Source organism: Panthera pardus, unplaced genomic scaffold (genome assembly GCF_024362965.1).
Source record: "Panthera pardus isolate Hobbes unplaced genomic scaffold, ASM2436296v1 HiC_scaffold_20, whole genome shotgun sequence".
Lineage (NCBI taxonomy): Eukaryota > Metazoa > Chordata > Mammalia > Carnivora > Felidae > Panthera > Panthera pardus.
The window spans coordinates 72,699,491-72,705,339 of record NW_026526766.1 but is presented as its reverse complement, the minus strand read 5'-3'; the positions used below and the strand labels follow the sequence as shown (position 1 = coordinate 72,705,339).

General features: G+C 47.5%; 1 long non-coding RNA gene across 1 annotated transcript; it reads right to left on the bottom strand.

Moving 5' to 3' along the window:
* Positions 1-1,526: 1,526 nt before the first annotated feature.
* LOC109269962 (uncharacterized) lies at positions 1,527-4,725 on the bottom strand. Its single transcript, XR_008424315.1, has 3 exons — positions 4,233-4,725; positions 3,942-4,070; positions 1,527-2,193 (listed from the first exon to the last, which is right to left on the bottom strand). It is a non-coding gene; the product is annotated as an uncharacterized LOC109269962 (long non-coding RNA).
* Between the last annotated feature and the right edge of the window lie 1,124 nt (positions 4,726-5,849).

Genomic DNA, 5,849 nt, shown 5'->3' with positions numbered 1-5,849 from the left:
CAAAACAGTGAGATATCACCTCAGTCCTATCAGGATGGCGCACACACACGCGCGCGCGCGAAGAAAGTGTTAGCAAGGATGTGGAGACAAAGGAACCATTGTATATTGGTGGGAATACAGACTGGTGTAACAGCTCTGGAAAACTGCATGAAGCTTCCTCAAAAAGTTAAAAATCTAACTACCTTAGTTCCAGTAATTGCACTACTGGGTATTTTCCCAGAGAAATAACACACACACACACACACACACACACACACACACACACACACACACACACAAATTCAAAGGGATACATACACTTCAGTGTTTATTGCATTATTTACAATAGCCAGGATATGTAAGGTGTCAGTGTCCATCGATGGATGAACGGATAAATATGTGGTATGTGATTATTCAGCCATAATGAAATCTTGCCATTTGCAACAACATGGCTAGAGCTACAGAGTACAAGGCTATGTGAGAAGTCAGAGAAAGACAAATACCAGATGATCTCACTCATGTGGGATTTAAACAAATGAGCGAAGAAAAAGACTTAACTAAAGAGAACTGATGGTTACCAGAAGGGGGGGGCGGGGGGGGGGGGCGGGAGAATAGGTCAGATAAGTGAAGGGGATTAAGCAGTACACTTATGATGAATAAAAAATGAAATTTAAACTCCCAGTCAGATGTAGACACAACAAAGAAAGCATATTGGGTCAGCCCAAAGGATCCCATAACCCAAGATCACATTAGTTTTTCTCCTCACCAGGACCTTGAGCCCCATCCAGGCATCCCTTCCTGCCCTCGACCCAAGTAGGATGGAGACTTTGGCACCTGTGTCCCCACCCTGCCCCCATCCAGTATTCCCTAGATGTGGCTTTTTCCTTAGAGTGGCTGGTGGGAGGGATGCAGGAGCAGCAGAGAGGGAGAGACCAGCTCTGCACCAGCAAGCAAGGCCTATGTACTGTTTCCAACAGCCCATCAACTGCTCATAGCATCTCCCAGTGGAAGAGTGAGCCACCACCAACAGCACTATTTGGGTTTCAGGTTTCAATCCCACCTTGCACCGGTCAGTCTCCTTCACAGGTAGGCCAGAGAGAGGCTCTCAGCCCATCACCACTTGGGCCAAGAGCACTTGCTACCAGATCCCAGGGTATTTGCTTCTCCTATCCCCTAACCCAGGCTGCAAAGGGTCTTGTCCTTTCTTTCCCAGAAAGCCACGTTTCATTCAGCATCCCACTCTATCAAAACGATCAAGAACTGTGGAGAGTCTGAAACTATCTTGCTTGCAAGCTAAGGAGACCTGCCACGTTCTACATGCTTCCCAGCATACGGCAGGAGCTTCACATTTGGAGTCCCTTTGCTCCCCCCCCCCACCCCAAGTCCCCTGGCAGCAAAGTGGAATAGGCTTAGGTTGATGCTATGCACAGAGTGGCTGTCACAGGAAACTTAATATCCGGAAACCCCACCAGTTTAAAGAGGCTGCCAACAAAATGGCGGATTTCAGCCACCTATCAAAAGAACATTTCCTCAGGAGTATTCAGGAAAAAAACAGCTTAGTTTTCAGTGACTTAAAAATGGAATTCCGGCGAGATATGGATCTCTGCAATAGAGGTACCAGTGCCTACCAGTTCCTACTGCTCTCCTCCCACATCTTGCTAGATCCTCCAACACCAGCCCTCAGCTTGGGTCTGGCTGAAATCCAGAGCCCATTTTGTTCTCCATCAGCTCCGTGCTGTGGTTCTGACAACATGGCCTGGCCTCCTCCTTGTATAGGAGATTCCATTTTTTTCTTTGAGGATGTGGTCCCTTGACTTGCTCAGTGCTGTGGGTGGGACCTGTGGAAGCAAACTTACATCACACAGGGGATACTCCTTCCCCTTTCCAAGGGGGTGTTCTCCTGGGAAGAACCAGGGGACCTACCTTGTCCTGACAGGAGTACTCTCTTCCCATTCCCTCCAAATGAAGATTACTTTTTAATGGTCTTCGCGGTCCCCCATTAGTATTTAACTTCCTCAAATTCCAGGTTTGAGGCCTTCGGAGTCTGGGGTCTGTCAGGAAAGTCTGCTGGTTTGGTGAGAGCGAAGAGGGTCGCAGGGGCCTGGTATTTCAGCTGGCAGAATGGGACTGGGGGATATGGAGAAGTCTGAGTTTTAACTCAGGCCTACACTGCACTCATTTTTCAGGAGAGGCTCTCCGATGACAAAAGCTGCCCTAGGGAATCCTTGAATTCGAAGCCAATTAGGAGAGTGAAGAAGAAAAGTGGAGGTGTTTGTTAAAAAAGAAAACAATTTAAGTTTTGAGAGAACTAGAGCAAGCACAACGAGCAGGCAGGGAGAGAGGCAGGGAGAGAGGCAGGGAGAGAGGCAGGGAGAGAGGCAGGGAGAGAGGCAGGGAGAGAGGCAGGGAGAGAGGCAGGGAGAGAGGCAGGGAGAGAGGCAGGGAGAGAGGCAGGGAGAGAGGCAGGGAGAGAGGCAGGGAGAGAGGCAGGGAGAGAGGATCCCAAGCAGGCTTTGCGCTGAGTGTGGAGCCTACTTGGGATTCTGTCTCTCTTCCTCTCTCAAAATTAACTTAAAACCACCCCCCACCCCGGAAGTGAACAGGTGAAACTTGCCAAGTGCTCGACCTCAGCATACAGCCAGGCCTCATCATCCTCACACTTCCTACTTGGATCCAGGCTCCAGGTGTTTTCCTTTGTGTCCCGGTCCCAACCCAACGAATGGGAGAAGAGAGCCTTAGCAAAGTGGCTCTCCATGGGGAGTGATTTCTGCCCCCAGGGGACGTTTGGCAACAGATACATGTTTTGGTTATTGCAGCTAGGAAGGGGATGCTACTGACATCTAGTGGATGGAGGCCAGAGTTGTTGTTAAACATCCCAAGTGCGTAAGATAGTCCACCTGCCCCCCACAGTAAAGAATTACACAGTCCCAAGGATCAGTAGTGCCGAGGAGGAGAAACCTTGCAAGGGGTGAGTGTAAGTCTACCCTCAGATGAGCTCGGTTGGGGTTTAAGGCACAGAAATCCCTCATTCAGACACATCATACAGGTGCACTGAGTTTCTTAGATGTATTTTTAAAAGCTTGTTATTTTTGAGAGAAAGCATGAGGAGAGAAGCAGAGGGAGAGAGGGGGACAGAAGTTCGGAAGCAGCCTCTGCACTGACAAACCATGAGATCATGGCCTGAGCCGAAGTGGGATGCTCAACCAACCGAGCCACCCAGGTGCCCTGGGTGCACGGAACATCCCCTATTAGGCTTAAAGAGAATTATTTTCTGTAATTTTCTCTGAAGCTCCACTGTCTAACTCCAGCAGAAAACAGTCTTCCTGATTTCAAAATAGACTTTGACCCTTTCTATTTGAGATTGAATCTCTTTTGGATTAGTACCCCATGCTTTCAGGATTTCTCCCTTATTTTTGTTTTTCACTCCCTGAAGAAAATTCCAAGGGGGGGGATTGTTCTCACTTTGGGGAGACGGCAGTGACAGCCATCAAGTGCCCTCTGGCTCGTGCTGACTTTCAGGGGCATCCGGCCCCTGCTGCCCCCAATGCTAAAGCCCTTCCCAGCCCCGTGTCCTCTCCCCTCCACTTCCCTGGTCTCTTTTCAGCTGCTCTTCCTAAGAAGGGGGCCAGTGCAGGTACCCCGCTCCTCTTTCTGGGAGGATCACCATTCCCAAGCAGTGAGAAGTGGTCTCCCACTTGCCCTACAACACTCCAGAGCCCAGAGGACTGCTGGGGGGGTGGGGGGGAGTGGGTTTCTCTCATCTCTCACTTCCCCACCTCCGGCCACCACCCCGCTCTGCTGCGGTGGCCTAGCTGGAGGTGCTTTCCGTACAAGTCACCTTCATTCTCTGCCTCTCCCCAAACTCCCCCAGAAATCTGGTCTGGGGCTTCTGTTGTGACCCCACTCCTTAGTACTGGGGGGCACCAGAAAGAGGTAGCTCAGGGTCACTCAGAAACACTCACCAACACAGAACGCTCTTAACATTCCCTTCCAATTCTCAGGCCAACTCAAGTCCTCCTTCTGTGGATAGAAGCAGCTTTCTTCCAGGTCCTTGGTTATTCGTAAGGCAATAGACCCCTACGCCAGGGCACCTGGGGGTGTACAGAATCCAGAACAAGTGGTCACACTCTGGCCTCAGTTTCAGACCTCCATAATTGGAAGCCCTGAGGGGAAAAGCAGCCTCTTGGGTGTTAAGCTGTGACGGTGGTAAGAGGGAGGGGAAGAAAAGGACACAAATAGGGAGGAAAAGTTACCTTGATGGTTACAGCTGACAATTGAGGGGAAGGAGGCTGGTGCTGGGATCCTGAGGACCACCGGGAGCTGTCACGTACAAACTCTGCCAGAGCTTCATACTTTTCCAAGAAAGCCAGCAACCTGGAGATGTACGTGAAATGTCTTGGTTTTAAGTAATGCCGAGATCTTGTAGACCAAGGGAGACTGGTTTGGTGGCCTGATCTGTCCTGTGTGCTGTAGCCTGGTCTCAGCCTGCCCTCTGGCAACCACAGAGGGTACGTGGGAGGGAGAGAGAGAGAGAGACAGAGCCATTCTTCCAAACCCCAGGACAGAGCTTACCATCTGAAGTTTCCCCCCAAGACAGGAATCTCACTGCCAGCAGCTTGAAGTCCATGTTCACTGTTGTCGGAACCGCTAAGACCAAGAGTTTCAATGTCCTAGCAGGGGCAGGCGCCTGTGCTTAAATACTTTCCCCCAGATGAGCCCCAAGCTGGAGCGGGGCTGGACTGCAGGCTACAGGTGAGTCAACTGACCCCAGCTGTGCAGATGGGCGGCAGCAATCCCTGATCCATGGCTGATTGGTTCAGGAGCCTTCTAGGAGCCAACCTACGAGTGAGGATGATTCTGCCTCTCTCAGTAAGATACTGGTGCACCTGGGCTTAAATTGTAAGTCCTTGTGCATGAAAAAAGGGTTTTTTTTCCTCTTAAAGGAAAATATGTCCCATTCATATGTTAAGCCTTTTGCTGCATATACATAAGCCTTTTGTTCCTTGAAAAATAGCGTGTTTTGCATGAATTAAAACTTTATGTCGATGTGGTATCACACTTTTCCTTCTGCAACTGCTTTTTCCCATTCACATCCTGGTTGTAAGATTTAAATAAACAGAAACGGGTAAAATCGTAACCATAAGGAATTGTTTCTTTTTTTATTGTGGTAAAACACACATGATATAAACTTTACCCTCTTAACTATTTTCAAGTGTACCGTTTTAGCAGGTGCTAAGCACATTCACAGTGTTGTGCAACCATCATTACCACCCACCTCCAAAATGTTTTCCAGCTTATAATATTAAAACTTTATATCCATCATTATAGAATATTTTAATTTGGAAAATTCCAGATTAAATAACAAAATATAAGGATATAGAAAATTTAGATAATCATTATTAATAATCCAAATATTATATATATACATATATATATATATATATAGAGAGAGAGAGGACTATGAAAATAGCATATATTCACTATTTTGGGGGGTACAATACCTGTGGTCATGGGTTTATTTTATTTTATTTTTTTAAATTTACATCCAAGTTAGTTAGAATATAATACAACAATGATTTCAGGAGTAGATTCCTTAGTGCCCCTTACCCATTTAGCCCATCCCCCCTCCCACAACCCCTCCAGTAACCCTATTTGTTCTCCATATTTATGAGTCTCTTCTGTTTTGTCCCCCTCCCTGTTTTTTATATATTTTTTTGTTTCCCTTCCCTTATGTTCATCTGTTTTGTCTCTTAAAGTCCTCATATGAATGAAATCATATGATATTTGTCTTTCTCTGACTAATTTCACTTAGCATAATACCCTCCAGTTCCATCCACATAGTTGTAAATGGCAAGATTTCATTCTTTTTG